Source organism: Papaver somniferum, chromosome 7 (assembly GCF_003573695.1).
Source record: "Papaver somniferum cultivar HN1 chromosome 7, ASM357369v1, whole genome shotgun sequence".
In the NCBI taxonomy this organism is placed as follows: Eukaryota; Viridiplantae; Streptophyta; class Magnoliopsida; order Ranunculales; family Papaveraceae; genus Papaver; species Papaver somniferum.
In genome coordinates this window covers 125,186,637-125,194,352 of record NC_039364.1, presented here as the reverse complement: position 1 = coordinate 125,194,352, position 7,716 = coordinate 125,186,637, and positions in this window count along the sequence as shown.

The following is a 7,716-nucleotide window of genomic DNA, read 5'->3' as shown; positions in this document are numbered from 1 at the left end:
CTTGGTCACGGGACCTTAACTGAGGTTGCTCTCAAAAGGGGATGATGTAATGACCATGGTTGTACGTCTTGGTTGTAGCATTAGTTTTATGATGAATGGTTAGCATAGGTGAACTTGGTGCCAGTCATGAGTCTTGGACTGTGAACTGATCGTCATGATCAGTGGACCGTCAGTTCCCATTATTTTGTTAAATCCCTCCCTTTCTTTTTCCCTTCTTCTGGAAAGACCTAGATAGAGGACCCAGGTACAAAAAACTTGATGTAAACTCCTAGATGGTCGAAGTAGGAGATACCTTGATGAAGGACTTAGCGAAAAGACCTGGTGGACATCGATCGATTGTAGAGGTTATGAATCCCGTCCACGAATTTCTGCTTGCATGTTGTATGCTCTGGAGGATGTAGGAACCTCATACGTCGCCGTAATTCAGTGCTTTTACCCAACTTTTGAAGCTAAGAGACCGATTTATCATATGAGAAAAGAATCACCCAATTTGGAGTTGTCTAGGTCAGCCAACGAAGCGTGCACATTTGTAACTTGTAATCCCGTGCAAGTTTTCAGATTCCATGAACTTGAGTGTGGAGACCATATCTTTCAGCTCGCATGTCCGATTGATACTCCCTTTTGGTATGTTGTAGAAGAGACATAGACGAACATCTTTTGTTGAGGAAGTATTGTCCCATTCCTCACTCACTGGTACGTTTTTGTAAACCCATGGGCTGAAGTATGTTGTATCTCATTTGTAGAGGTGATGAGAACATCTTGTAGAAGACTTGGGATTGTTCCCGCCTGTTGTGCAAGCTTCGGAAAGACTTTCATGTGAACATATTTCATGTCTACACATTGATATGAATGATTAGTGCTTGGAGAAGTCCGATCCATCGAGTAACACTTCAGAGAACGGATAGTTGATGAAGCTGGTCATGAGGATGTTGCCCCTGAGACCGTCGTTGATGCTGGATCACGATAGAATTTTCTCCAGAAATGCTTGTTGATGCCGATACTATGGTCGGAGTTGCTCCAGAGACCGAAAAGGCTAAATCCATGATTATCGACATAGTCTTTACTCCTTCATCCAGTGAGCCTTTACATTCACGAACTAATTGATGAGTTGAGCGTCCCTAAGATGAGGGTGTAGGGTTTAACCCAAATTCTCCCGAACCTTTACTGTGAAGTGCCTTTTCAGGGAATCAATGTTGTTGCGGTAGATAGCAGCGGAAGTTTCCATTCTGTATGTGATCGGTGAAGAGAGGAAGTTCCCCAGTCGTGCAGGGGCTTGTGATGTATAGAGACCCGTTGATGAAGTATCATGGAATGACATCAGGTTGCAATAACTTGTTATGTGGATAACATTTATTGAAATAGAATTGATTTCTCCAATAAGATCAAGTCCCCGGTGTATGTTGAAGGAGTTTGTGCCATCCATGGATGAATGATGTTGCATCTGCTTCAGAAGTTTTATCATGGGATAAATTCAGTTACACTTTGATCGTGCTGGTGTTAAATCAGTGTGTCATCGTTGAGATATTTGTGCTGAAGCTAGAGGCGCCATTATAGAAAGTGTACTCTTTGATTGGGAGTAAAATTTGAAGGCTTCTTAGAATAAGGCACCGAGAGATGAGCAGTTTTTGATTTTCAGTTGGCCTTGGAAAAGTAGGCGATTGAACTTTGTAGGGATTTTCTATTGGTTTGATAAATATTTTCATTTAAATAAACTGATGTTGATTGTTGAAAGAGATTCAACTACTGAATGCAAGTATTGCATATGTTTTGGAGAGATTGATCAACATGAATAAATTAAGAAAATCCTGCTTCAAACTTCAGATGCTTGAGGGTCAATGCATCAGATCCCTTAAGACAACGTCTTAGGCATGATCATCTTGGCCTTGGATATCTTCTGTTCATCTTTTCCTTCATTAGTCTTCCAACGTGTGAGATTTCATGCTCGTACAGGCGTCAACTCTTTTCCATAATTCGGCGGTGGACATTCCTGAATGCAGAACAGGAGTACATCCAAGACATTCCTTGTCATGATTGCATATCGTCTCTAAAATGAACATTCCAGTGAGATGCTCGATTCGAAGAGGTGCGACCACTTGATAAAATATTGTTGTGGTGAAGATATCCATTCATGACGTCTTGCAATGGCTAAGTTGTTAGAAGAATTGAGTCCCCATGCTAGGAGAGCATGTAGAAGAATATATGATATGGAAATAGGAGGAATGAGACTTGCCTGAGTGCAGAATATTTTGAGAAATATCAATGCACCTTCTTCGGGTTCTTGTTTCAACCTCATCATAAATTCCTCCTAATGCCATGACGACGGAACGCTCACAAAATCCCCTCGATCGAACCTTATTCGTTGGAGAGATGTGAAACCAAAGGCGTTTTGTCAGCATCCATGGATCCATGTTCGTCCAAGGATCATGTCATATCCTGAATCTTCCTTGACTATAAAAAACTTGGCTTCTATCTATTTTCATCTTGAGAGTAATGTAGCCATAAGCATTTCTGAGCATTCCTTCATGATTCTTGATTGAGATGGGAACATGAGTAGCTTCTTTTCGAGTGATGCATGCGGCTCTAAGAGTCTTCAGTTGAATTATATTGATGGCGGATCAACGTTCTTACAAGTTTGTTTCCTTTGAGATCGACTATGATAAGCAGTCCACAGTCGTGTATCTCCTTGTATGTGGCTGAAGGCCCAGGAAGTATTTCCGAAAATGAACAATCGTATCCCTGACACGATGTGATTCAGTATTGTGAACATATCTTTCCTTTGTGCCTTCGACGGATAAAACATTTCACATATATGTTCGACCATGAACCGCTTCTTTGACAGGTTGTTCAGAGAGAGATTGTCCTGACTGAGAGAGGATCCCTGTGCACCCCTTCAGTCCCCAGGTTAAGTTCTCCTGATTCGACCTTTTCCTTGAAGATGCGCTTCAAAACCTTGCAGTCGCTTGTTGGATGATTGACGAACCTATGAAAGCGACAATAACGAGGATTCTCCATTTCTTCTTCAGTCGGATTTTTCTTGACGTATGGAAATTTGATTGCACCATCTTGGATCCAGACTTCTAGCAACTCGATTACTTTTTCAATGGGAAGAGGGAAGTCCGGGTCTGTCTGGTCATTTTGTTGACGCTGAGTCCACATCTCTGCATTTCGGGTTTGATTATCCTTTCTTTGTGGAGGAGCCTGGAGAACTGGAGAAGCATGCTTGTGTTGTTGTGCCTCAGTTTTTCTTTTACTTCCTTCAGCAACAATGTTCATGGAAGGATGGAGTTTGAGTTTTGGATTGGAAGAATACCCATTTTTCCTTATACCCTTGTGAAAAAGCGGGGGTCTAACAACACCACCCAATAATTCGATTAGCAATCTGTATGGACTAACTCCGAAATACTTTACTAGAGAATCAACTAGACAGTCAGACTCAATCTAGATAAAAGTATCTCAAGGATTTAATGTCTCTCTCTTGATTTGATTTTTACTCAAGCTAAAAACAATAGCGAGTCTTTATCAAATACAAGGAATAACTTGGACGGTACCAAAGACCAATGTCCAAGGATCAATCAATGTCAATCAACAACCAAAGGTTGGATTTCCAATTGATGATCACGAACGCACAACCTGTATTATTTCAATTATATAAAATATAATGCGGAAAAGAAATAACACAGACACCAAAAATTTTGTTAACGAGGAAACCGCAAATGCAGAAAAACCCCGGGACCTAGTCCAGATTGAATACACACTGTATTAAGCCGCTACAAACACTAGCCTACTCCAAGCTAACTTCGGACTGGACTATAGTTAAACCCCATTCAATCTCCCACCGATTCAAGGTACAGTTGTACTCCTACGCCTCTGATCCCAGCAGGATACTACGCACTTGATTCCCTTAGCTGATCTCACCCACAACCAAGAGTTGTTGCAACCCAAAATCACAGACTTGATAATAAACAGATCTGTCTCACACAGAAAAGTCTATTAAAGGATAAATCTGTCTCCCACAGATAAACCCTAGGTTTTGTTCCGTCTTAAGATATAAAATCAAGGTGAACAGGAACCAATTGATAATCCAGTCTTATATTCACGAAGAACAGTCTAGATTAATCAATCACCTCCCTACAATCCTTCCTGACTACACAGGAGGTTTGTCGAGGAATCAGAAACAGTGAGACGAATATGTTTCATGACAGAGCAATTCTCAAAGTGATTGAAACGTTTCATGACTTTCATCACTAGGTGAAGATAAACTTGATCAAAGTGAAACGCTTTACTAACACACGATTTCGAGATAAAAGATAAGCAATGAATGCTCAGCTCGAAATGTCAAATGTGTATGATCTAGTCTATATAGCATACGACTTTTGTATCATAAGAAGTAGGAGATAGAATAGATATACTTTTGAGTGATAGATAAGTTCAAGTCTCCACATACCTTTTTGTTGATGAAGTTCCATGGTTCCTTGTATAGATCTTCGTCATTGTATGATGAATCGCCATGAAGTCCTTGAGCTCAACTGCACTTTTCTATCCTAGTCCGAGACTTAGATATGTAGGCTAGAAATCAAGACTCATAGTTTTGATCACTAACATTGACAAACATGCTTGAGATAGCAACGCATGCGAGGTTGACCGAGCTGTGCTCTAACAATCTCCCCATTTGTCAATTTTAGTGACAAAACTATTAATACATATGGAATAAAAAAAGATAAACTTTAGTGGCTCCTATTCCATAGTCTAATCTTCAACGTTCCCTGAAATCTTCGTCCTTCCAAGCACTCCAATGATCCCAAAGGTTGTAAGTTTAGCATCACCGTTGTTGAAGATCCGTATCTATAACAATGAGAGAAATCGAGATTCTCAATCATTATTATATAGTGTCATAGTATTATTATGTAATATCAAAGTCCAATTGTATCACGACTTTAACAATAATACCACGGTGATATGTATCACTCCCCCTTAGTCAATACTCCATCTCGATCATGGAAACCACTCCCCCTTACACAATGATCTGAAAACCATATGTATTTGTAGTGTGAACTACATTATTTCTCCCCCTTTTTGTCAATAAAATTGGGAAAGGTACAAGAACGGGATCATAATGAAATTTCCACAAGAGACATATCATAGACTAAAAGAAAAATACATACCAACTTAATTTAGATGCAATCATAAAGCCAAAGCTAAATGCATTCATCAAGGAGTTTTAAGATACAAGATAACCCCTATAAAATTACACAGCCGCACACCCCGAAAGATATTACCATTAAGCACAAGTTCAAAAGAACTCTCCCCAATTAGATGTCATTCCCGAAAGAACAACAAGAGCGACCTTAATTTTGAAAAAAAAGAAGGATTTTTTAATTGGACACCAAAAACCATAGGAATGATTTTCTATAACCAAAGCTCAACCAAATTAATCACAAGTAAACCCATGATTAATTCTATTGAAAACGCAACTAAATCAAACCACAAAAGTGATCAATTTAATTGAAAGTGCTCAACATAAGTAAACTTAAGGAGCTACGACTAAGGTAATCATGTGGAGATGACTAACTTAATCGTTCACATACAAAACATAAGGAAAACCTTACGGAATATACGACTACATTAACCAATAGAACATGATAGTGTAGCCTTTCATATGCTCAACACAAGAACTTGTGGAATATATGAAAACTCAACTAGATTAATTACAAGAGAACTTATAATTAATCTAATTGGAATACAAATAACCAAACTAATCACCGAAGTAATCAATTTAATTATTTTGGGCTCAACATAAAAGAACTTATGGAACCCCGACTAAGTTCATCATAGAATATGACAACCTTAACCGTACATGTACTCAACATAAGAAATAAAACTTATGGAGTACAAACTAAATAACCAAACTAGTTGATTAATTTAGTTCCTAATGATCGACATATAGCATCTCATGGAACAACCAACAAATCCAAGGTAAATCGACTTAGTTGTAAGGTGCTCAACATAAGACACACAATGGAGCCTTCACGGTAAAACATAATAAAATGGATCAATGAAGATCAATATCGTGGATAACATACAACGATCTATTCTATTTTCCATCATAACGACATAATAGACTTTATCCTTTTCGAACAAAAGATTTTATCCTATTTTCCATCAAATACATGACTGCATAGGCATAACTTTTGTATATGTCAAAAGTCCATTCGTCCTTTCATCAATACGAATATCGATTCATAAACGACTTTAATTTTGACCGCAATATGGGACCTTCAAGTTCACGGACGTAAACAATACATATCCCATAAACAATTGCAATATCACAAAATCATAAAGATTAATACTGCAATAACAATCTTTGCCCTTAGAAGGTAGAATCAATCTTTTTCGCACGGATTTATACCAAGAGTGGTTACCAAAAGCGTATAAAAATATTTCCTTAACAAAGAAGAACATACAAAGTCATTGAAGACTATGCACCATAGTTCACATGAGATGATTGTGAACACTCAAGAATATATAGCAATGTGAACTACTACCCATTCTCGAACTTCCTTCTTTGTGCTTCACCAACATCACTTTTGTAACAGCCACAAAATAGCTTAGAATAGGATTTCTCCAAGAATCCCAGTGCCCAAGTCCAAGAGAATAGAACAAGTGCAACGAAACGGAGCAAACACTAAAAAACAAGAGACAGGATAAAGACCAATATTAACTCGTCCAAATTCAACAATTCTCATCTCCAGTTTGAAGAGAATTCATAAGGAAGAGAATGCAAAAAGAATGAGGTAAATCCAAGTTCGGACGAAAAAGTTACGGCCAAGACAAGTTTTCCGAATATCGACATCAAGTATGCATACGGTTTTGCGAACTTAAACCCCTGGATTTTGATTTTGAATGTTGTTATGCATACTTGGTATGTGTACCATGTAGTCCAAACATCCCGAACTATTATTTTCAAACCTAAACATTTAAGAACCTTAAACACGAATCAAGTTAGGTAGAAATGAAAGCTAAGCAAGATTATTATAAGTATTATAAGCAAATAAAAGTACAAATCTTTCTCAAGTTTATAGACATACCTTTTTAGATGAATCCAATCGAATTCTACCGCCTTATCGAACATAATCTGTGTGCTCCAATTCTTTTGCTTCCCTCACCGTATACAAAGCAGGGCATTCCTTAGTGAGGATGCACTTCCAATACAATCAAGTTGCGTTGGGGTGAACAAAGTCTTGCTCACCACAAGTGACCTTTTGATTATCATGAAAGAGATCACTTTTAGAACCTTTCACATCCAAATCCATCTTCCCAAAGAACTCTTTAAGTTCCAGCATCATGGATACTGCTTTCTCCATAGTCATGGAACTTTCTGGGAGATCATTCCTTTTCACACTCAAACCATCATTGACTTTCTCTGGTATCCAATTTTGAGTGCGTTTAGGAACGACCGAAACCTTCTTCCCGTTGCTCTCTTCAAGATTTTCCGGAAGAGAATTGGATTGACTATTCTTTTGCAAGTTAGTCTTTCTCCAATTGGTAGCATCAGATCTTGTCTTCGTCTTTACGAAGTTATCCTTTTGATAACCATTACGATTGTGAAAAGGCTTCGTATGACGTTTGTAGGCAAATCTAGGATTATCACAGCACTGATTCCTTTGCCTAAAGGTTGGACGTTTACAACCTGTAATGTCAAGAGTGTTAGCCTTAACA